This window comes from Lipotes vexillifer, unplaced genomic scaffold, assembly GCF_000442215.2.
Source record: "Lipotes vexillifer unplaced genomic scaffold, Lipotes_vexillifer_v1.1 scaffold1164, whole genome shotgun sequence".
Taxonomy (NCBI): domain Eukaryota; kingdom Metazoa; phylum Chordata; class Mammalia; order Artiodactyla; family Lipotidae; genus Lipotes; species Lipotes vexillifer.
Window position 1 is genome coordinate 139813 of NW_006788578.1, and position 26573 is coordinate 166385.

The 26573-nt window shown below is 37.3% G+C and overlaps 1 pseudogene; it reads right to left on the bottom strand.

Annotated features, from left to right (window-relative positions):
- Nucleotides 1-9026: 9026 nt before the first annotated feature.
- Nucleotides 9027-26573, bottom strand: part of LOC103084243 (claudin domain-containing protein 1 pseudogene) — a 38120-nt pseudogene continuing 20573 nt past the window's right edge.

The window sequence follows — 26573 nt, forward strand, 5'->3', positions numbered from 1 at the left end:
GCATATTATTACCTAGATTTGGATAAATTACAGATCAGAATATGTCTCTGCCTTACCCACTAACTCAGTTGTCTTATACCTGGTTTTGTCAGATCCCACAACAGTAGCATTCTAAATATTCTATCTTATTTGGTGTGAACACAAGGTCCGAGGACTGTTTGGGATTAAAGGTTAGTATTATTTCTGACAAAAGATCAGGTTTATTGTTTCTGGCAATAATTGATATAGTTGGGCGGACTCTGTCTCCACCCAGAAAATATGTATTTTACTTGCCAAGAGAATATTAAATTTTCAAATGAATCTAAGATTTAATTTAATAATATTTTGAGATGATAACAGAGTTTTAAATTTTCTTACAGAGATCAAAAATTTTCTCATTGTCCTGAGGCCATTTGCCCAGTGACTCAGTGGCATTTATTTATTCTGGGAAAGCGTTGACACAGAATAAAACAAAGGAGTCTATTGAATTTCTGAACACATTTTTAAAATATAGAAGTGTCTTGGGATAGAATTGAGTCTCTATTGCAAATACTAGAATTTTTGTAGACAAAAGGATTTGGGTTCTATTATGTTAAAAAACTAGTGAGCTCAGAACAGAAAGATTATACCTATACCACATCACAAATGAAATCTATGAATTATATAAGAGCGCATTTTCCTGCTATAGTAAATGGAGAAAACAGTAGAACTAATCAGATGGAGAGAGAGGGAGAGATTTAGAAAAGATATGGCTAGAGCTTTAGATGCTTTTTGAGTCCTTTGGAAAGGATCTAACATCTTCTGTAGGGCAGATTGCAAAAGGTGGGTGTGAGAGAAAGTTTAGTGGGGTCTAAGACAGACATGTCTCCCTTCCTAGGTGATAGTGTGAGATATTAGATTCTCTTAGAGTGATCCCATGTCCAGACTGAATCCTGAGTGGTTATCGTAGCAATGGACATGGGTGGAGCCAAAGGGAATGGGCTTAAAGTCAGATTTGTAGGGTCCTTGCATTCCATCACTATCTGGGAGTGTCTATGAAAGTTCCCTAGGTCCAGTTAGAGAGTATGGTTCTGGCTGAGAACAAGTGAGCCTAACCAAAGATATACATGGAAGCACAATGAGGCCTAGACCTGGATACCAGAGGTCGTGGGCCGATCATGGACATTATCGGTAGACGCCAGCATACAATGCCGCAGACCAAGAAGAATGAGTTACTCTCAGTGTAGGCAAAGCAGATGAAAAATAATGGTAGAAAAAATTCCCCATGATGCCAGGGCAATAAATAAGCCACCCTAACCCTGCTCATCAAACTTAGATCACTTCAAAGAGAAGGAAAAAAGAAAAGAGAAGACTACTGAGGAAGATCCATAATTGACTGACTAGTTATGTAAGTACCTAACATAAAAACTGAACTGATTACCTAAAAATAAGATGAGAGGTATTGAGCAAAATGAGAAGTTCTAAAATAAGCTGAGTTCAATTATACAGATAAAAGTCACCTAACCATAAGCCTACTGTGTAGCTAAATTCTTGTGCTTACTATCTAGCTATTATTATTTTACAAGTCATAATTTTAACATATTTAATTATATTTACCTAACAAAATGAAACACAAAATTAGAACTTTAACAAAAGCCATATTTTACTCAAAGTACTAGCTCTAAACTTTGGAAGATCAAACTCCAACTGACTAGTAGTTAAAGAAGAAATAGGAGGAGGTATAATTGGGAAAAACACACATATCTCCCTGGAACTCAAAACTGGAACTTTTCTTACCTTGGCAAATCTTCTCCAAAATTTAGTTGCATTTTGAAACCCCCCATTTCAAAGCCCCATCCAGTAAAAAGTACTTCTGATATGCTCAGTAAAAGAAACCTAATCCCATATTTGTCCTATGGTAGGGGATTTAAGCTCCATTTCACTTACAAAACACCCCCTTGTACTTATTCAGGTCTGCCCTGAGTTACTAAATATATCCTTTTAATATCTTTGCTTTGCTCCAGTATAAATAATAGGATAGATATAAATCACACTTTAAAGATGTTGTAAGAAATATTTAATAAGGCATGAAAATCAAACATTTCTGATTATTAGTACTTTAAGAGCTAATTAGAAAATAAGCTAATCTGTTTTCTCTTCCATAATTAATTTTAGGTACAAATAATGCTAAGGCATTTGTAATAAATAGCTGGGTATAAAATAGTCAGTAATTAGACCAGTAATTTTTATTGGTCATCCATTTTATCACAGTCGGAAACTAGAGAGGAGCAGTAGAAAGACCCCTGGATTATGGTACCAGATTACTGGGTCACATTGGGCACATCACTTATCTGAATCTTTGTTTACTTATAAAATGAGAGTGTAGACATTATTGCTAAAACTTCTTTTTGTTTTTTCATCATGTAGATCTTTTTATATTCTGAAAGAGGTAATGCCTGAGATGAATCTTTGAAAGATAAGTTAGGAAGAACAGCAAGGATTTTGGAGAAGGGCATGTGAGATTGAAAAAACAAAATGGCAGGCACAAAGATATAGGAAGAGAGTTCATGGAGTATACTGGGTACTGCGAACAGCTCAGTATGCCTAGGATATTAAGGGATAAGTTTGGAAAGGAAGAAAAGCCACATCATACAGGCTGGTGGGTGGCATTCTGAATAGACTGAGGTTTAGATATCAAGACACTTGAGATTTAGACCGACCTGCACTTAAGAAGCTTTGGGGAGCTGGGCCAGTAAATAAACTCCTGGTGTCTTTTAATCTATGAAAAAGGGGAGATTTAGAGTTGATAAATTTTATATCTTCCGTTCATATTTTTCCTTTACATTTTTGTGATTATACAACCTTATCAATCAAAAATAATTACTCCTCATGCTATATATCTACACATGTAAAGTTATTTTCATGTTTATTAGAAATAAAGAAAATATTAATCTTAATAAGGATAAAAACAACTAAATGCTATTTCAAAAATACTTTTAAATTTTATTGATTAAAGTAACAAAAGACCCCTATGTTTTTACTAAATAATACAATTAGCAGTGGAATACTTTTTAATAATTTTGAAAATTTTGGTTTAACATTTTGTGATGCAGCAATATGTTCCTTTATCTTAAAGGCACAAATTAAGTATGTTTTTAATAGATTCCTACCCATAGCTGCTTGCTATGGTAAAGGTTAAAAATATGAAATTTTCATCTTTTTGTAAAAGAAAAAAATTTATTTAATGCCTAAATTTAACAACTATTTTATGGTCTTTGCTGTGAGTTAGCTTATGAAAATTCATGAGCTACAGAATATTTTCATAATCACACTTGATAACATTACAAAGTTTTGTAAAGATTTTACTACTTAAAGGTCTTGTTTCTATAAAATTAACTACATTAGTGTTATCCCCATGTTTCCCTCAGAATTATGCATATATCATTGTGATGACCAAGTGGAGTGAGTGCCAATTTGTATATTAAGAATAAATTAAATATTTTTTAAAAATAAATAAGTAGAACGAGAAGCTCTATTGTTTTCATCCTACATCCCAGTACACCACTTTGGAACCCATTTCTTTATGTAATTAATTTAGAAAAAAAATTATATGAACAGGTTTTTAACTCAGTTCCATTGGTAATGCAACAAGATCTCTATTTAAGGACTTAATTTAACATTAAGATATTGTTTTTTTGAAAATATGAAATTCTAAAAGAAACTTGGTGCCAATGCCTTTTTTCCTTTGGACAATTATGAAGGTTCTTTTCTGTAAAGCATAATTTGAAGTTTTATCTTTTAGGCTATAGTTAATTAGCATAAGTTGCTTAGAGGATGTTTTGGGAAAGGAAAAGAAACAGGAAAGGCCACCTGCAGAGCGCAATAATCAGAAGTTCTTACATGGAGATTTTAGCATTAGCAGTTTTACAAAGAAAAGGCACATACTCTAGTGATTATTGATTGCCTCTTGGGGAAGGGCAGGAGGGGGTGCAAAAGAGAGCGGGGAGCTTGAGAGAATTTAAGGGTTTGAACATCTGATTAAGAAGCACAATTAAAGGATCCAGTAAAGGAAATACATTTGTGCAGATGGCTGTGAAAGAAAAATGATTGTCTTTGCTGTCATGGGTCATAAATTCACTCTTTTTCTCACAAAAGAGATAATTGATGCTTCAAACATTATGGACCAAAAGTACAGCAGTGAACCCACAGTTAGTATTGAGTTCATACTGTTTTTTCTTAAATGTTACTGGAAGAATGGCTTTTAGGACAAAACAAAATTCCATTACCAATGATAAAAAAAACTATTTCAAAAGAGGGAACCAGGGTGATTTCTTCCTCCTTATGAATTGATCTATTTTTTGCCTTCATGCAGTGTTAGTTTTCATCAAACCTTGTAGTCTTTTCAGAAAATGACAGGGATAAAATTAGAGAAAAAATGATCTGCTCTTTTAATTTATTTAAAAAAATTTTTTTTAATTTATTTTTTTAATAAAAAGAAGGAAGGAGAAGAAATACTAGAACAATAGCATGTATGAGGGTAATGCTGCGATTTCAGTTTCTCCCAAAAGGTCATTATTTCCTTCCCTGTGCTCGCTCTATGCTCTTCCACGTGCTCTCTTTATGCTCTTCCACATCCCATTCCTTGCTCAGCAAAGCACATTTTCCTTCTCTTGTTAAAGCAAAATCCTATCCTTCTAGTTTCCAGAGTTTCGTAGTTGAATGTTCTTTGTTATTATTATCTTTATGTGAGATTGAGCAATATAATCTCCCAGAGCTTCAATTATTTTTGTAAAATGGGAGTTAATAATTTGTCCTTTTCACTATAAATCCTTGAAAGGTTGAAATAGGTAGCTTATCTCTTTCTACTTGTGGTATATATCATGATACATCACACATAATGGTAGCTCAATAAATATTGTCCTTTTCTGAATAACAGACTGGCAGTTGTTCCCCCAAATGGTCATTATTTCTTGAGCTAATATGTGTGAAATGACAATATATAAATATATTTTTATAAATTAAATCACAAAGGAATTTAATTATTCCCATTTTATATAAATCATATCTAGACACAAAGAAGATTCAAGACAAAACTGTATAATAACCATCAAAGCAGGAATGACTCATATTATGGATGAGGCACTTTGACTCTTATGTATTTTAGCTCATTTATTCCTTACCACAAGGCTTCACCTTAAGTTTGTCCACATTGGACAACAGAACTTTAATTCCAATTACCATGTATGTACAACCCTTTTAGAACACCTACATACAACATATATAATAACAGGACATTTTAAATTCGTCTTTAATGCAAGTTTTCATGAAGTTGCCAAAAGAGTTTGTTGATACTGATGTCTAAATCTACACTTGTAAGAAAGATTAAAATCAGCTCACTCTACAGATACAAAAACTATTATGAGTTTACACATCATTCCCCAGATCTTTTCCACCAGGAACTGATGGTAACTCTCAGTGTAACTAAGGGGTGTAGCCCAGTTAGATCCAGTTCTGCAGGTTTTATATTGTTCTTGTCCCGTGCTGGGATGTCCACTTTTTGCTTGTAGATTTTTTTTTTTTTTGAGTTAATTTTCTGATTAACCTGGGAAGTTACCATGGAAAGTTTTTACTCTGACCTGAGTTGTTGCATCCAGTGTTCTTGTGAAATGGAAGAGGGGTCACAAAAAAATCATTCAAACATTTTTGTCAGCGAGACTCTCTTCTTGTTTGGATCTTGAATTCAAAATGGCTTCCCCATGGAATAAGAGGCATCAAAGCCATAACACATTCTTGTTCTGTACCATAAAATGACAGCCTGTCCTCAAGTCTTATGGGACAGATAATCAGTGAAATCATGCTGTTTTGACTGCTGAAGACCAGTTTCTGATGGCTGCCAATGCCATGAAATCCTGTGTTCTGTGTCTGAATTATTCTGCAATGGATCTTTCCAGAAATATCGTTCCCTCTTCTCAACTTTCCTACCACACTTATTCACTTGCCACTTATTCCCCTGCTATTCTTGCCTCAATATGCTCTCTTAGAGCATTATTAGATTTTATACACTTAGAACATTATTAAGTTAGTGTTTAATTATATTTTGTACCATGATCTTTCGTTTCAGATATACTAGAATATATACGCAAGCCATTTCATAAAGAGAATTCTTGCCTAAAGACTGCTAAGTATCAAAGCTCCAAGAGAAGAGGTCACTTAGAAAATGGTTGGGGCTTCCCTGGTGGCGCAGTGGTTGAGAGTCCGCCTGCCGATGCAGGGGACACGGGGTCGTGCCCCGGTCCGGGAGGATCCCACATGCTGCGGAGCGGCTGGGTCCGTGAGCCATGGCCGCTGGGCCTGCGCGTCCGGAGCCTGTGCTCTGCAATGGGAGAGGCCACAGCGGTGAGAGACCCGCGTACCGAAAAAAAAAAAAAAAAAAAGGTTGGCCATGTGTTTCTTTGCATTGCTGGCAAAATAAGTTCCCTTTGAAATATTATGAATAAGTCATCATCTAGGCTACAGGCCAGCTTTAATATTTCTGTTCTCTGAAATGCCCAAGTGGAATGTTATGCAAGCCCAGCAGATAGCAGGTGAGGCTTTCAGGGACAATGCCCCAAATAGCTTTCAGTGCTGCAGACTTCAACTTTGTTTCAAGTTGAACTGGCATCCTGCCCAAGAAAAGCAAAGAGTTCATGGTTTAGGGGAGCAGCCCTGACCCAGATACCTAATATCAGACAATGTCTTCGCTGAGACATGAGCTCAAAATATGCTTTTGACATTGAGTATGCCACAATGTCTCTTTTTCTTTGCATCTATAATATCTATCAGTTATAGGAATGACAATGATAAATGACAATGAAAAAAGAATGACTAAGCAGTTGAGTATATTAAACATTCATCTCCCGGAGCCACTAAGCTAATTATTTAGTCTCAGGTCATTCGTGTTAGGTTCACTCTCCCTCACAGCATACTTTCATCCCCAAGATATATTACTTCCTATTTGTCAAAATCAGTATAAGAAACAGTAGCATCAAGTTCCCAAGAATAATGTTCTTTAAAAAAAGGAAACCCACTATCCTTGCAAACTAATATATTATTCAGCCATCAATATATCTACCTATACGTCCATTCATTCACTTGTTCATTCACCCACTTATTTAACAGGAAGATTTTTTAACGCCAAATTAATTTCTAAGCACTCTGCTGCGTATTACGAGATATGGAGGTGAACAAACCAGAGCCCTTTTCTGAGGGAGGGATTACAATCTTTTGGCTTAATAAGATTAAAAAAATCAAAGAATTACAGTAGGCAGCCCTACGGTAGGATTTTGCTCAAGACTATTTTAACATAGCCGAAGAGCACCTGATTGAATTAAGAAAATCAGGAAGTTTTCTTGAGGAAGTAGCACTTGAATTATGTCTTGAAGGATAAAATGAATAATCCAAGTGGATAGAGGGAAGTAGCAGTGCTCTATGCATATGCAACGCCCTACGAGCATAAAGTGAACATGACATATTCTGAGCTACATATGAATAGGGAGGTGGTGGTGGGATGATGTGTAGGTTGCATAAGCCAACTGTTGTATGACATTTTAAGAAACTTCTATTTGATTCTGAAGCCAGTGTTTATTCACTGAAGTATTTTAAGCAGTAGGGTTATGGATTTATTAGGGTTTGGTATGGGGAATTGATTAGAAGATTTGGGACAGTAGACAAGGAAATGAATCAGGAGGGCTTGGCACTAATGACCCCTTTACCTAATTAAGTCCTCTTCTTCCTATTAACCTATTTACTTTCTTCTCATCATAAATGGTCTTATCTTTTGCTAATCTACCTGAGATATTTTAGAGTAAATTTGATTAAAATATTTATTTAAGATAATGTGTGCACAGCACTATGAGGAAGTAGAGGAATAAAAGATAAACATGGATATTTTCTCCTCTCGAGAAGTTTTTTTATTAAATTGGAAACATTCAGGACCCAAGTATCTATACAGATAGGATGGAAGAAGAATGTTTATGAGAGAGATTGAAAAGAAGGAGAGATAATATCTATCTGAGACAGAGGGGGATTGTGAAAGGCTTCAAGAGGAAAATTATCAGAAGAAAATGTTACCACAGACTTAGTATATTAAAACAACCTTTTTATTTGATTCATTTTTGGATCAGGAAATAGAGATGGGCTGAAGTAGGTGGTACTTACCGCACTGGGTTGTCCAAGGTAGGTTCTTCATTCACGACTGGTTCCTCAGTTGTTCTTGGTCTGACTGTCTCTCTGTCCACACGATGTGCCATCCTGTAGGACCTCTCCATATAACTTGTATTTCTTATGGCATGGTGATCTCAGGATAATCACATTTCTTACATTGTATATGGCTTCCAAGAGTCAGGAAAAGAAAGCTCCCTCGCCAGTCAAGGGCCACACCCAGGACCAGTGCTGCATCACTTCTCCTGTATTCATATCATCATGGTAGTCGCACAGTCAGCCTAGATACCAGGGGGTGGGGATGTAAATGTCACTTCTTAATTAGGGATTAGGAAGGTCACATTGCAGAAGAAAATTGTTTTAGCGATAATGTTGTTGTCATCTTTGGGACAATGTAATATTTCACATTCTGCTCTCTGGCCACAACAACCCACATCCCATTTACATGCAAAATACACTTACCCTCTCCCTGAAGATTTCATCCCATTATGGCACTGAGGTCACACTTTACTGGTAGGGGGCTGAATTTGATCCTTCTTTTGAGGCTGCTCCTTAAATTGAGGATCTTTTGTTATCTGAAGCTAGCCCTGGCTCCTTTATAGATCCTCAAAATCCATATTGAAAAGTGATCAATTCCCTCTTTATCTCAACTTTCTGTAGCCATATTTCATTATACATAACTAAAAAACCAGTTGGCATTTCCAACATTCTACTAAACATCTGCTAAACCAGATCCTCGAGTTCATAGGCACATTTTTACTTTATATTTCCTTCTATATTATTTATTGCTGTGTAAAATAAATACCCCAAAACTTAGCATCTTAAGACAATATGAAGCAAAATTAATATTCTCACACATTTTCTGAGTATCAGGAATCTGGAAGTGCTTTAGATGGATGGTTCTGGCCCAGGATCTCCCATAAGGCTGCAGTCAAGATGTCAGCAAAGGTTGCAACTGTCCGACACCATGGCTGGAGCTGGAGAATCAGCATTCAAGATAGCTCACTTAGAAGGTATTGGCAGAACACTTCAACTGACTGCTGGCAGAAGGCCTCAGCATCACAGGACAGCCTGGGAGTCTTCCCAGCATCACAGATGTTTCCTCAAGAGTAAATGCTCCAAAATAAAGAGCAAGAAAGAAGCTGCAGTTCTTTTTATGACCTAATTTCTGAAGTCATACATTTCCATTTCATTCCAGTAGAAGCAAATCACTAAGGTCAGACATACTCAAAGAGGGAAATTAAGCTTCACCTCTCAAAAGGGGGAGTATCTAAGAATTTGTGGACATATTCTATAAGTGCCACATCTACGTTACCTCAGTCAATAGGTTTGCTAAATTTTCTATTACTATGTAACACAATTTATCTTTTCTCCAGCCTTCAATAACACTTTTCTCGGTTTTGTTCCACTGCCACAAATCATCTACTTGAGGTCCTTCACACTGCCACGCAACATGTGGTCCTAAATCCAAAGCCATGTGTTTTACATTTCTGTTATAACAAAATAAACCTACTTCCAGCACCAAATTTAGGTTCTGGAATATATTTATGAATAACAAATCCTCCCAAACTATCAGTGGATTAAAACAGTAACCATTTACTATGTGTGGTCACCCTGTGGGTCAGGTGTTTTGTCAAGACGTAATGGTGGCGGGGGGGGAACCTTCAAGATGGCAGAGGAGTAAGATGTGGAGATCACCTTCTTCCCTACAAATACATCAAAAATACATCTACATGTGGAATAACTCCTACGGAACACCTACTGAATGCTAGCAGAAGACCTCAGACCTCCCAAAAGGCAAGAAAATCCCCATGTACCTGGGTAGGGCAAAAGAAAAAAGAAAAAACAGACAAAAGAATAGGGACGGGACCTGCACCTCTGAGGGGGAGCTGTGAAGGAGAAGAGGTTTCCACACACTAGGAAGCCCCCTCACTGGTGGAGATGGAGGGACGTGGGGGAAAAGCTTCAGAGTCACAGAGGAGAGCACAGCAACAGGGGTGCAGAGGGCAAAGTGGAGAGATTCCTGCACAAAGGATCGGTGCCAACCAGCACTCACCAGCCTGAGAGGCTTGTCTGCTCACCCACTGGGCCAGGTAGGGGCTGGGAGCTGAGGCTCAGGCTTCAGAGGTCAGATCCCAGGGAGAGGACTGGGGTTTGGCTGTGTGAACACAGCCTGAAAGGGGCCAGAGGTCCAGAGCTACATGGGAGGGAGTCCAGGAAAAAGTCTGGACCTGCCTGAAAGGCAAGAAACCATTGTTTTGGGGTGTGCAAGGAGACGGGATTCCTTCCCGGTCTGCCCACAGATGGCTGAGCACCCCCTAAATGAGCTCCAGAGATGGGTGCGAGCCACAGCTCTCAGCTCAGACCCCGGAGACGGGCATGAGACGCTAATGCTGCTGCTGCAGTCACCAAGAATCCTGTGTGCAAGCACAGGTCACTATCCATACCTCCCCTCCCGGGAGCCTGTGCTGCCCACCACTTCCAGGGTCCCGTGATCCAGGAACAAATTCCCCAAGAAAACACACGGTGCATCTCAGGCTGTTGCAATGTCATGCCAGCCTCTGCTGCTGCAGGCTCTCCCCACATTCCAATTATAAATACTGTACCCCTCCCTCCCCATGACATGAGTGAGCCAGAGCCCCCTAATCAGCCACTGTTTTAACCCTGTCCTGTCTGAGCGGGAACAGATGCCTGAGGACGACCTACATGCAGAGGCAGGGCCAAAATCAAAGCTGAATCCCAGGAGCTGTGGAACAAAGGAGAGAAAGGGAAATTTCTCCATGCAGCCTGTGAAAAGGAGACCCCCCCAACACAGTAAGTTAAACAAAATGAGAAGACAAGGAATTATGCAGCAGATGAAGGAGCAAGGTAAAAACCCACCAGACCAAACAAATGAAGAGGAAATAGGCAGTCTACCTGAAAAAGAATTCAGAGTAGTGATAGGAAATGTGATCCAAAATCTTGGCAATAAAATGGAGAAAATACAAGACACATTTAACAAGGACCTAGAAGAACTAAAGAGCAAACAGACAACCATGAACAACACAATAAATGAAATTAAAAATTCTCTAGAAGGGATCAATAGCAGAATATCTGAGGCAGAAGAACGGATAAGTGACCTGGAAGATAAAATAGTGGAAATAACTACTGCAGAACAGAATAAAGAAAAAAGAATGAAAAGAATTGAGGACAGTCTCAGAGACCTCTGGGACAACATGAAATGCACCAATATTTGAATTATAGGGATACCAGAAAAGAAGAGAAAAAGAAAGAGTCTGAGAAAATATTTGAAGAGATTATAGTTGAAAAATTCCTTAACATGGGAAAGGAAATAGTCAATCAAGTCCAGGAAGTTCAGAGAGTCCCATACAGGATAAATCCAAGGAGAAATACACCAAGAAACATATTAATCAAACTATCAAAAATTAAATACAAAGAAAAAATATTAAAAGCAGCAAGGGAAAAGCAACGAATAACATACAAGGGAATCCCATATGGTTAACAGCTGATCTTTCAGCAGAAACTCTGCAAGCCAGAAAGGAGTGGCAGGACATATTTAAAGTGATGAAAGGGAAAAACCTACAACCAAGATTACTATACCCAGCAGGTACCTCATTCAGATTTGACAGAGAAATTAAAACCTTTACAGACAAACAAAGGTTAAGAGAATTCAGCACCACCAAACCAGCTTTACAACAAATGCTAAAGGAAGTTCTCTAGGCAGGAAACACAAGAGAAGGAAAAGACCTACCAAAACAAACCCAAAACAATTAAGAAAATGGTAATAGGAATATACATATTGATAACTACCTTAAATGTAAATGGATTAAATGCTCCAACCAAAAGACATAGACTGGCTGAATGGATACAAAAGCAAGACCCGTACATATGCTGTCTACAAGACCCACTTCAGACCTAGGGACACATACAGACTGAAAGTGAGGGGATAAAATATGATATTCCATGCAAATGGAAATGAGAAGAAAGCTGGAGTAGCAATTCTCAGACAAAATTGACGAAAATAAAGACTATTACAAGAGACAAAGAAGGACACTACATAATGATCAAGGGATCAATCCAAGAAGAAGATAGAACAATTGTAAATATTTATGCACCCTACATAGGAGCACCTCAATACATAAGGCAAATGCTAATAGCCATAAAAGGGGAAATTGACAGTAATACAATCATAGTAGGGGACTTTTAACACCCCACTTTCACCAATGGACAGATCATCCAAATGAAAATAAATAAGGAAACACAAGCTTTAAATGACACATTAGACCAGATGGACTTAATTGATATTTATAGGACATTCCATCCAAAAACAACAGAACACACTTTCTTCTCAAGTGCTCATGGAGTATTCTCCAGGATAGATCATATCTTGGGTCACAAATCAAGCCTTGGTAGATTTAAGAAAATTGAAATCGTATCAAGTCTCTTTTCCAACCACAATGCTGTATCAATTATCAGATATCAATTACAGGAAAAAAAAACTGTAAAAAGTAGAAACATATGGAGGCTAAACAATATGCTACTAAATGACCAAGAGTTCATTGACGAAATAAAAAAAAATACCTGGAAACAAATGACAAAACACAACGACTAAAAACCTATGTGATGCAGCAAAAGCAGTTCTAAGAGGGAAGTTTATAGCAATACAATCCTACCTCAACAAACAAGAAAAATCTTGAATAAATGACCTAACCTTACACCTAAAGCAATTAGAGAAAGAAGAACAAAAAAACCCCCAACATCAGCAGAAGGAAAGAAATCATAAAGATCAAATCAGAAATAAATGAAAAAGAAATGAAGGAAACAATAGCAAAGATCAATAAAACTAAAAACTGGTTCTTTGAGAAGATAAACAAAATTGATAAACCATTAGCCAGACTTATTTATCAAGAAAAAAAGGGAGAAGACTCAAATCAACAGAATTACAAATGAAAAAGGAGAAGTAACAACTGACACTGCAGAAATGCAAAGGATCATGAGAGATTACTGCAAGCAACTCTATGCCAATAAAATGGACAACCTGGAAGAAATGGACAAATTCTTAGAAAAGCACAACCTTCTGAGACTGAACCAGGAAGAAATAGAATATATAAGCAGACCAATCACAAGCACTGTAATTGAGACTGTGATTAAAAATCTTCCAACAAACAAAAGCCCAGGACCAGATGGCTTCATAGACGAATTCTGTCAAACATTTAGAGAAGAGCTAACACTTATCCTTCTCAAACTCTTCCAAAATATAGCAAAGGGAAGAACACTCCGAAACTCATTCTATGAGGCCGCCATCACCCTGATACCAAAGCCAGACAAAGATGTCACAAAAAAAGAAAACTATAGGCCAGTATCACTGATGAACATACATGTGAACATCCTCAACAAAATACTAGCAAACAGAATCCAGCAGCACATTAAAAGGATCATACACCATGATCAAGTGGGGTTTATCCCAGGGATGCAAGGATTCTTCAATATATGCAACAAATAGTAGTAGGAACTATGCTGTAACTGTTGGTATATATCTGTAATAATTGCTTTCACAGAAATGAAAGCCAAATAATGAAGCTAGCAAAGATAAGGTAAAAAATACAAAAGAAGAGAAAAATGCCTTTATAATTATACTTTACCAAATTACTAGTGAACAGGAAGGAAAATGCACAATTCTAGTCAGACAATGATTATTCAAATGTACATTATATGGGTAATTTGTGAAAATGAGCTAAATCGCTTATTAATTATATATTCAATGGGCTAATTTTTAGATGAAAATGTATATTTAGTCTTTATGAAACCCTAAAAATTATTTATAGTCTTTAGTAATAACTTGAAAGTGAATCTTACTTTTATGGCTTTTTATTCAAGATTTTCATTCAAAATTTCGTCTTTGTTGACAGATCATATTGATCCAATGGATGGTCATTGGAATTTTTCCTATGCCATGAATGGAGGAAACATTTCAGTCTTAGAAGATGATGAAAGTTATCTTTGGAAGATATATGCAGAATAGAAATATTTATATATTCATATATATAAACTTCATTTATATATGTGGAAATACATATTTTACTTGATGACAACTTTCCAAGTTACAGAATTTTCTCTCCCTGAGCAAGGAGTGCTAGTTTACTGTGTGGAGGGATTAAAAGCAGTGCATTAAGAGGTGTTAGATTGTAGAGTATGCTGAGAGAAAAGACAGGCACAGATTATTTTGTTTTCTTTTAAGAGAGTTCCATCCACATTTCTCAAGTTTACCTTTGGCACAGCATATCTATGTTGATTCACCATGAGGAGGCAGGTGAAATGTTTGGAATAATTCCCTGCTGGATTTTTTTATTTGTGGTAAGAACATGGTTTAATTCCACTGTGAATCCCTTTATAGAGCCTCTATAAATTTTAGAAAGTATAGAATTGGCCCTAGAGTCAGTTTACAGATCTATTAGTGTACTCTCTGAGAAGAATGGGTGACTGAGCCTTTTCCCAGTCTGTAGCAGATGAAGCTGGTGTCTGCCGTATCCCGTCGGTACTCCCTGGAGCTCACCTTCAGCTTCAGTGGAAGGTCCCCATATAATACACCTATTGCTTCCACTTGAGCACTTGTGAGTCTACAAGGTCAGAGAGCTTAATCTCACCCCATGAGTGGAGCAGGACAAAAGTGCTGGGGAAGTAATGCCCCAGGAGCAAATCTTAACCAATGAGGGTTTGAGGCCTATGGATAGAACACCCAGCTTTGGGCCCTTGTGGGTCCTGGAGTTCTGAGGTGTGCTCGATTTGGTTTCTCAGAGCCCCCTTGAGACTCAGGCTCAGTTGCTCATAGTGGTAACCCTGTCGTTAAGGCACACTTTCTGGCTTTCCTCCCTCCCTTCTCTGATTTACTTCCCCACTCCCTCATTGTGCTTTCTGGGATCATCTCCCAAATAAATTCCTAGCACTTGTCTCAGGGTCTGCTTTTTTGTATGCCTCATGTAAATGTTTGCCTGGTCTTATTTTTTAAATGCCAACAGTGTCACTGTTCTGGAGGCACAAGATTGAGGAAAGAGGAAAGAGTCTGTGCTCCCTGATTGCATTTGTGAAGAGCTAAAACCATCTATTTGTCTCTGTTTTTACCATGGGGGCCATGGTCTGCTCTGGTGACTGCTTCTTTCTTTTACCTTTACATCTGCCATGATTTGAGGCCCTCTCTCCCAGCATGGGCACAAAGGAATATATGAATGAAAATCATTATTAACAAGAAGGAATGGCTTCACTGAGGTATGTATTCTGATGGATTTCAATACTTGCTTCCTGCTCACTGTACATTTCTTGAACGTTTTCTTTATGACTATTTAAAATAACTGCCTGAGGAAATGGGACTTAAATATTGAAGTTCTGTGGTCCACAAAGCCCGTTATCCTTTGCCCTTATTTTTCCTCTGCCCAGTCCACCCCAACATTCCAGCTTCCATGAAAGCAGGGGCTTTGTTTGTTTTGTTTATTGCTCTATCACTGATATAATAACAACGAAAGTGCCTGGAAAACAGTAAATTCTTCATGAATATTTGCTGAATGAATCAGTTGAATCAATTCAATTACTTGATAGCCTTATAAACTTGGGAAAATTGATTAACCTCTCTGTGCTTCACTTTTCTCATAAGTAAAATGGGGGGATGATGAAAGTCCCTTCCTTAAATGATTATTGTGAGGTTTGAATGAGATTTTGTATGTAATACACTCAATGTAATCCCTGACACATAATAAATGCTAAAAAAGCATAGTTTATATTATTATTATTACTGTTAATATATATTTATTGAGGGATGATTATATGACAGGTACTATTAGTTGTTGGGATTACAACAATGAAACATACATACAAGGTCACTATGCTCATGTAACTGTACTATAATGAGTGTGTTGTATGAAAAATAGACAATCCCTATATAAATATTTTAGCTTAAGGAAATTCAATTTTTTCCTGTAGATATTGAAGAACTACAAATTATAAATCAGGGGAATGACATTTTTAAAAAGCACATCTTAAAATATAAAGATAGATTAATTGGGGAAAACATTGAAGGCATGAATTCTTAAGAAATTATTGGATTGGCCAAAAAGTTCGTTCAGGGTTTTCTGTAACATCGTGAGGAAAACCCGAACGAACTTTTTGGCCAACCCAATACTTCAGTGTTTCAGGCAAAAGATAATAATAGTAGTAAAATGAATGCATCTGAGAGACTTTTCTGGATGAGCAAAGGTAGAGCTGGTGGATGGCCACTCAGTTAACTGACAGGAGAATTAAAAAAGAACAGGTAGAGAAAGAGATTTAAGATAACTGTGTGTTCCCTAAGATCCATTGGAGAAAAGCATTGCAAAGGAATTGGGAGCAAACAGGAGTTGGGGAAGATGAAATGGCTCTTAAAGCTTTGCAGAAAGTAGTAGGAGCACAAGATCTGTCCTGTTACTTGGAATGGTGAGTTGGGAAAATAGAGAAGTTGGGGGTGAGGATGAGAGGAAGAATGAGAGCTCGTGATGTATCTGGGGAGAGGGAGATTGCTCCTAGAAAAAGTGAAAGAAAAGAACAAGAACATTATCGAAGTATTTTCACAAGGTGCTGTCTCTTCTTGTTTCAAGGTTGTTTCTGTCATCACTTCTGTGTTCAGAGTGACTCAATTTCTAATTCAACCCAGAATGCTTCTCTCTAGCTCCCAAAGGGGAACCAAGAATCTTAGTGTCTCTACTTAGTTATAGAAACATTACCTTACTCTGAATAAGATATTCTCATTCCATCAAATCAAAGCATGCTTTCCAACCTTTCTGTTTTCTTTTTAATCTCTAAAAGATAAAGATTCTTTCCTTTAACATAAACATAATACTATCAACACCGGTAAAAATAATAATTCTTTAATGTCATCATACGTAGCCAGTTCAACTTTGTGTGTGTGTGTGTGTGTGCTTTTGTGACTCATCGATTCCTTATTTTGGCAATATATCAGCCCTAAATTTTTATTATTTCCAGACTTGGTTTTCTTCCTCCTGCCAAAGTTAAAAAACAAATAAAAAATTGGATTCTCATAAAGGTTCTCCCACTCCTTTGGGGATTTAAACAAAATACCACTAACTAAAATCATCTGAAACAACAGTTTCTAAGATCCTGAAAATGTAAACATGTCAGCAAAATCAACTGTGGCTCATATATATGTAGCTCAAAGGTATTAAGGCCTAAAGTAAACGCTGGAGTGTGCCTGCTTCCTAAGAGAAGAAAGGGCATTGCAAGTTCATGACTAAATGAAAGACTTCAGTAATTTGAATATATTTCCCAAGAGCCAGAGGGCTAAAAAAAGGTGACTACACAAGACTTGAGCAAGCCTCCAGATTATGAAAATTAAATATTTTAAAAGATAGAAGTGGTTGTCCTTCCACTAAGATAAAACATCCTATGAAAAATATCTAGTTTGTGGCAGTTGCTCAGTTAGGAATTTTCATATGTGAACCAATCCTCACAGAAATGCATAAAGTAGGGATTATCAAGCCCACACTACAGATCTGTAAAGCAAAGTTGTCTAATGTGCCCAAGATCACATAACTAGTATGTGGATTTGCTCCCAGGATTGTTAGACTTTAAAATGCGTGGTGTTTCCATGACTATAACAGGCTGCCTCCTCTGGGCTTCATGAAGGTATAATATTATCAGCTTAAGGTAAGGATGAGGAAAATCAAATTCAAGATATACTTATGTAAACACAATGCTGAACTGTCCTCTATGGAGAGAATCTGCCCTGTGCACCCCAATGGCCAATGAGGTGAAGCATGCAATCTTAGAGCAGCTTTAAGATTCTAAATTCTGCTTGCTGGAATTTGGTCATAGCTAACTTTCTTATGCATGTGCATGTAATTAACATTTTCTCTTTAAATTAACCCTCTGTATCAATCAGAGTTCAGTCAGGAAAACATAGCCACCATAAAAATTATATGAATAAAGGATTTACAATATTTATTAGAATAACTAATTATATTAATTAGACCTTACGCTAATGTGCAATAACCTGGGGAAGTGAAGATCTAAAAGTGGGAGTGATAGGCACCAATCATTCCATCAGACACACAGGTATGAGTATCCAGTCAGAACTATAGGATAAGGTTGTCAGATTTAGCAACTAAAAAATAATACGTAACACCCAGTTAAATTTGAATTTCAGATAAATAACATTTTTTAGTATTAGATGTCCCTTGCAATATACGAGATTGTATTTATGCTAAATTTTTTTCATTGTTTATCTTAAATGTAAATTTAACTGGGTGTCCTGTAATTTATCTGTCAACTTCATAGTGGGAATATTTGAGAAGCCAGATATGTTGGCCTCTGAAGTGGTACTGTGGAGAGAAAGTATGTGGAGACTCTGGAAATAGGTACCAGCTCTGTGGCTATACAACTAAGTGTGTGGTGGTGAGCCAGGGAGTGCTGTTGGCCAACAGGGTCAGTGGTCGAGGAGAGGAGCTGGATATGGAGCTGCAAGAGCAAGCCAGAATAACCTGGGACCTGCCGGGCACCTCTGTGCCCAGAATGATGACTTCACATCTGCCTTCCGAATTGCACAGGGACCTTTCTTGGCCACACAGGGAAGGAGGTTCTGGGAAAGGCAGTCTCTGGTGTTAGTCAAATCAGTGTAACTCAGTGTAATATATCTATCCTTTTTGCCCCAAATATACTTTCTCTCTCCCTCTCTCTCTTTGCTAAGTTAAAATGTATCTAAAAATGCATGGGGGGCTTCCCTGGTGGCGCAGTGGTTGAGAGTCCGCCTGCCGATGCAGGGGACACGGGTTCGTGCCCTGGTCCGGGAAGATCCCACATGCCGCGGAGCAGCTGGGCCCGTGAGCCATGGCCGCTGAGCCTGCGCGTCCGAAGCCTGTGCTCTGCAACGGGAGAGGCCACAACAGTGAGAGGCCCGCATACCACAAAAAAAAAAAAAAAAAAAAAAAAAAGCATGGATTTTAAATATAGCAGTTATATGAATTTTGACAAAGGTACACACCTGTTTAAGCACTACTACCAAATCAAGATGCAGAACATTTCTGTCTCTCTAGAAATTTCTCTCAAACCCCTTTCCAGTCAGTCCTCTCTCTCCAATAGGTAAACAAGATTGATTTTTTTATCATAATTTTGCCACGTGTGGAGTTTTCTATAAATGGAAGCATACAGTATTTTTCTTTTGGATCTCACTTCTTTCACACAATATCATGTGCTCATCAATGTTGCCACATGTATCAGTAGTTTACCTTTTTTTAATTACTGGATAGTAGTCCATTGTACAAGTATATCCATATTGAACATAAATTTATTGAAAAGGTAACTTTATTCCAACACTGGAACTTTGTCATATGTAGAAGATATGCATGCAAAAGTTTACCATAAAATGTAATTTAATACTAGTAAGTTGTACTTGTTCGTCAAGTGCTCTAAACCCCTCTCATTTCCTATTGTTATTTGGAGTCGTATCAAATACATATAGGCACTGACAAGAGACTTCTTTTTGAGTGATCGAAAGTATTGATGGATAAAAGAAGATAATTTATTTTGAGGCCCTGACTTCAAACAATCTAAAATTATTTTGCTCACAATCAGAGTTAACTGCCACCATCTCAACTCCCCACACACCTTCTGAGAAATATTACACTAGAACATGATGTAGGAATCCTTGGAAACCAGGGAATTGGGGTACCGTGGGGTTCCCAGTGTTGCATACTCCAAACACAACCCTGGAAGTCAACTCGTTCCAATACTCAGCCTGTTGCAAGCCTAGAAAAGATTTTAACAGAGCCTAGAATACTACTCTTGGTCATAAGCTAGAACCAATTTAATGAGCTGGAAAGGACTAGACTTGGACATGACTTTGGAAGAGCCAATGGGCATGAGGATGGTGGCAATTTTTATCAAACAAATGACACTCTAACTGGATGCTTAAAATTTTGTGTATACTTATCTGTACTGCTTTTAATGCCTGCTTCTGTGAGCTATCTCCTTGAGGATAGAAGCCATGTCTTTTAATCTGTGCATCTCCATTGCCTAAGAGGGTGCAAAACATTTGCATGACACTTGAATAAACAGCAGTGGCAGTAACAGGACACATCATAGAAATAGAGTGTCACACACAACCTGTGATGAAGTTGGTGGAGCAGAGTAATGGAATGGGGATGATGGAAACTCAGGCTCTCAGGTGAATTCTGGTTTGTGGTGAGACTGCTAGACTTCAAGATGCTCTGCTCTATTCCAGTTGTCTAGGAACAAATGTTTCCTAGGGTGAAGTTTTTCACACCTTGCTGGCATATTTCATCTACCAGTTAGCTGTACCTGAATGGAATTGTCAAAAAGAGAGTCAGTAGTGACAGGTGTCCTGGGAGAGGAGTTTATGATACCTGAAGAAGAAGAGCCTCTTATTTGGGGGATAGATGGAGAATATTGTTTCAAGACGATGCCCTCAGTAACTGGACCAATCACCTAGTTAAGAGACGCTAATATGACCTAACCATGGCCTGAAGGAGACAGGTCTTCTAACAGTAGATAGAGTTGTTTTATAAATTGGCTAAGGACTCAAAAAGACAATAATGAGCGTGGAATATAGAATCCTTGCTCCCAATTGGATGGATGGAGAGATAGAGCTAGGTGACAGATATTATATATTAAAATAATAATAATAAAAGCTTAAAACATAACTTTAAGTACATTTCATGGGACTGATGCAATGAAAAGGATTTTTTAAAAGTACTTGTTAGATACAAGAATAGTACCCTCTATGCTTTCTTTCCTGATTCCATGTTGAACAAGGAAAGTGAGAACTAATAACAAATTCAGAGACTATACCATATTCTGTTTGTGCTAATATTAGAACAATATTTTCAAAGATAGGAAAACATAAAGTATGTTGTGAAATAATCTATAAAAGCTCCCAGCACGATGTCTGGCTCAATAAGCAGTCGATAAGTATTAGTGTCTTTTCATCTATTAAAATCCCGAGATTAGGAACTCTTGTATAGCCTAGAAAATGGAATTGATAACTATCACTGATAAAATAGTTTTTAAAAATGCTTAAGATGAATAGAGAAGATTCTAAAACTTTTTTGAACTTTAACCTAGATTAGTTCTATAATAATGAATGAATAGCAGAAATGGTTTCAGTGTAAACAGTCCTGTTGTTGTGAATGAAAGCTGAATTTACCTCATAGGTTCTCCAGAGAAATCACTTTATTCATGCCATGTGTACCCAAAAGAAGTTTTTCAACCATATTTTGCTATTGGGCATGAAAATTGTTTTCTGACTCTCTATCTTTGTTTATAAAGCCTGCATGTTTTGATTTGCCTATAGCAGCGCCTAATAAATATTTACAGGATAAATGAAAGGAAAATTAGGCAACATGGGAAACTGAGTGGGCAGGGAGGGCTCTCTTTACATGAAGCCAGAATCACAACATCAGAAAGAAATTGTGCTGGAAATTTGTCCTCAATATATTGGGAGAAAGAAGTGCATAATACTTAGAAGAATCATTTTTACAACGTGTAAGACCACTTTCAGCAAAACTATGTTGTCACTGGGTTGCTTTCCTGAGCTTTAAGTGATCTTTCCCCTTCCTCCTGGGCCCCTTATCATTGTTGGTCCCATTCTTTCTGGTCTCAATCCTGTGCCCTGGTCAGTGTAATCTAAACAATGGCTGACGTGGACTAACCTGTCTGCCAGGCCACGCCCCTCTCCCTCAGGCTGCCTTTCTCACCAGATCAGGTCCCCAGGGCCTGGTGCACCTACAGTCTTTACTATACTAAATTGAACTTGGGTTTTTTTTCTCTCCATCCTGTGCTGGCTTCATGCTCAGAAAGCTTCTCTCTTTGCGATTAAGAGATGGTTACAGTAGGTGCAGCCTCACATTTTCTCAGGTTCAACATCAGTGAGAAATATATGTTTCCTTGTAGTTCATGTAACTCCCTCTGCTGAGTTGAGTGTTCAGCCCATCCCTGAACCAATCACTCTACTTCTGCCTAGGTAGTTAGATTAGGAAGTGGGGAGAGACAGAGACAGAGACAAAGAGACAGAGACAAAGGGAGAGAGAGAGAGAGAGGGGAAAGAAGGAATTTCCCTAAGGCAGATTGGTGTCTCTTATTCACCAATTTTTTCCAGTTTATTCCAAGAGTTTGGTACAATGCTAGGCCCATAGTACATATTCAATAATATAAATTGAACTGATGTTAAATTCAGTTCCCACATTATCGATTTTTCAGTTTATTATTTTGCTAGATTATTTTAATTCTGCCAAGACAATTTTAAAATTCCTCCAACTTTTACTTATCTAACTCTAATTTCATTTAATTCCTTTCCTTTGCATGTTGTTCTGTTATCTTTGAATCACAGCTTCTTATAGATTCATGCTTCTCTTTTAGAGTGACTACATCTGTTAGTATCACATGAAATATCTTAAGAAGGTTCCTAATTTGTTGTCTCGTTGAGACTAAAGGGGTGAGGGAGAGAGATAGTGGAGCAGGGGAAGAATGCATTGAGGGTTTATAATGGCTCCACATACTCCACATGTATTAGCACCTTCAATCCTAAGAGCAAATGCTTCAGGTAGAAAAATTATCCCCATTTTATGGGTGAGAAAACTGAGGTATAGAATAGTAAGTTACTTGCCCAAGTTTTCAAAGTAGAAGTAGATGAGCCAATTCAGGAAAAAATTCATATCAGTAAATTGTTGATTGGTTGGTTGGTTTTGAACTTGAAGGGATAATATACCCTGTCTTTCATGGTGTAGTTTTCCTTCAGAACTTCCATCTTATTCATTGGTGGTGTTTTGAACATTGACTTTTTCCTCTAATAAGGGAAAATATATTCAAACCTGTGTTTGCAAAGCAGACTTTGGAGGTGGATATTTGAGTTGTGGTTAAAGAGGGTGGGATAGGGAGGGTGGGAGGGAGATGCAAGAGGGAGGGGATATGGGGATATATGTATAGCTGACCCACTTTGTTATACAGCAGAAACAAACACACCATTGTAAAGCAAATATACTCCAATAAAGATGTTAAAAAAAAAAAAAAAAAAAAACCCTTCTCAAACAGACAGCTTGAGAACAGGTTAGTAGGTATGTTTCCTGACTGCATTTTTATACTTAGTAGCTATTTCATCTAGCAAGACTCATGTTTTGGTGGGATTTTTTTCCTTATCCTACTAGATATTCTTCTGACATGCTATATAGGGGAGTATATGAAAAATTATAATCACTGCCATTTGGCAGTAAATGACTGTGAAGTTTTCTGCTGGCTCCCTAAGCAAGAGGCTGTACATCAGTGGGAAGCATGCTATGGGTCCTCATGTTCTTTCAACTGGAGGATATCATGTTTCATGGAGCAAAACATGAAAGTAAAACCATTTCCCACCATTCATCTAGTCCCTTCTAACTTATATTTACTAGAAATTCCTCTTACATACCACTGATACATTATATGATCATCTTGATATTTAGGTCTTGTGAATTTACATCTTTGCATCATTACACAGATAATTCTATGGAAATTTATAAGCCTATTAGCCAGAAACCATTTTAAACCAGACAACTCATTCATTAGGTTCATTGATTTTTGTAATTTAACTATCAGAGGGTAATCTGTATTTCCTTTACTTACAAGTTATTGGTGGGGGAAATGAAACTCGTTTTTCTCTCTTGAGCTCTAACATTATTATTTTATAAACAACTCAACAACATAAAGATTAAGTAAGTAAGAGGAAAAGAAAGTTAAAAGAAAAGTAGCTAAGTACAAGCTATGATGTTTTTATTTAAAATCAACCAATGCCACTCACTACTTAAATTTAATATCATTTCTACTTAAACATTTATTTATATATTTATTTATGTAATGATTTACTTTGCTTCCAGAAATTGAAAAATGCAAGGGCCTTAAAGGAGTTGTTAAATTCATGAATTCAGCAAATGTAGGTACTGACTGAAAGACAGGTGTAGTGTTCTGGAATTCTGAGGTCAGAGTACTAAAGACTGAAGTCATAGTGTTCTATTGTGTTCCTCCTTATACTGTTTTCCTGCAAATAAATCACTTGTTTTGTTGAGCCTCAATTTTCTCTTCTTTAAAATGGGAATAATAAAATATATCTTGTAATAAGATCTGTAAGATTATATATAAGAGATTATAGATATTGATAAGATTATAGGTATAGATAAGATGTGAATCTTGTTGAATAATATTTAGGGAAATGATTTGAAGAAACAAATACTTCAAATGTAGGAAATATAGGAATTATCCTTAATAATTATGAAAACACTTATTTTGGGTTTTTTGCAAAGTATTTGTAATGATATTGTTTGGAGATAGCTCTGGTCCTCAATTAACAACTATTCTAAACGAAAATGTCACCCCTAGGTTTAAGAATGTCACTTACCTCATCTTATTTTTTGAAATTTCACATACAGCTTAAAAATAGAAATAGCTCAAAGTATGTCACTTTGTATCTCTTTTTCCATTTGAATAAAGTCAGGCTCTAACCTTGTTACTTTTGTTTTCCATTAAGAAATGTCTACTTACATGGCCAAATTACAAACTAATTTGAGCACTTTCATCTCTTCTTAATCAAAGACAAATATACACAAGCAAGTCTTGTTCATTTTTTCTCCATTTTTAAATAGGCTTTCTTTTAAAATGATGTTTTAAAAAAGATCTTAACCTATTTGAATAACCTAACACTCTATTACAAAAAATCTAAGATTTAAAATATTCTCTGGAGAACCTTGTCCATTTAACTCTCTCATCTCTCGTTAACGTCATCATCCTTGTCAGCCAGGATGGCTTGCTTGTAAACAAGCTTCATACATTCAAGCTTTTAAATCAGCCCACGTATCAGTTCTTACGTCCAAATGCTCTCTCTCCCCTTTCTCACCTAATCTTATTCCTCTGCTAAAGAACTGTCTACTCTATAAAGCTCTCCAAGCATGATGGCATCTGACTCCAGGCACCCCATAGTGCCATTTCTACCACCTTTTCCAAGGTGAATTTTATATTTCACTCCAATATTAACCATTACTTTTCCATACTGACACATATGCATAATTGGTCAAATATCAACTATATTTTTTTAAAGAAAACTAAGAGTTGGGGCTTCCCTGGTGGCGCAGTGGTTGAGAGTCCGCCTGCCGATGCAGGGGACACGGGTTTGTGCCCCGGTCCGGGAAGATCCCACATGCCGCGGAGCGGCTGGGCCCGTGAGCCATGGCCGCTGAGCCTGTGCATCCGGAGCCTGTGCTTTGCAACGGGAGAGGCCACAACAGTGAGAGGCCCGCGTACCGCAAAAAAAAAAAAAAAAAAAAAAACTAAGAGTAAATCACTGGTCTATTAATTTTACTAAGTCATCTTTTGCTTTGCCACCTTTGAGTCTATTTAATTTCATACATAGAACAGATACTTAGTAAATATTTGTCTTTTCTCCCATTACTCCCCCCGCCCCTTTCATAAGTGAAGGGATGAAGTTAATTCTTCATCCATTACAGCAATTTTAAAAATTCTTATTTTCCTTACTATATAGTCATGCTCTGATTTTACAAATGGCTGTTATGTTTATGTCCCCATCCAATGCCCACAAACAACTCTTTGATGAGGGTATTAGGCATCTTTTTAGAGATGTGGAAACAGAGCCTTAATTAGTTCATAGGACTTGACTGAAATCACACAACTAGTAAGTAGTGGAACCAGATATTTGACCTGGTTCTTGAACGATTGAGAGGCAGAATAGATTTATGATTTCAGAGCCTACTCTGAAATTAGGCTGTGCCTGGGTTAGACTTCTGGCTCCTACACGTACTAGCTGTATCACCTTGAACCGACTGGCTTATTTTTCCTCATCTCTGAAACGATGATCCTAATAGTGTTCACTTCCTAGGACTGTTGTTCTGATTCAATCTGTTTGTGTATGTAAAGCACTTAGAACACAGGGGTGGCCCTACTAAGTGCTCAGTAGGTATAAGCTGCTGATCTGAATAGAAGGGAAAGATAAGTGAAGACTGAAGGAATAAGTTCTTCACTCTAATTTGGCAGAGCTTGTCTCATTTAACACGAAAACTATTGAAAAATGGCAAGGAAGAAAATATAAAATACAGGAACCTACTAGCAAGCAGAAGAACAGTATTATAGGAGTAGGTTAAATTAGCCTACTCCTATTACATATATGATTCCCACTTGCATGTCACAAGGCATTAAAAATTATACAATGAATTGTGGGAGCAAGAGATGCCAACACAGCACCCTCTGAGGATAATATCATTGCCCTACTGGGAATGAGAAATGGCACATAACGATCTGATGGCCTATCTGAATAAGGGTAAAATAGGAAAGTCCAATTCAAGTCCTTTTAAGTACATTTCCTGAGACGTTGTCAAGCTCAACTGCAC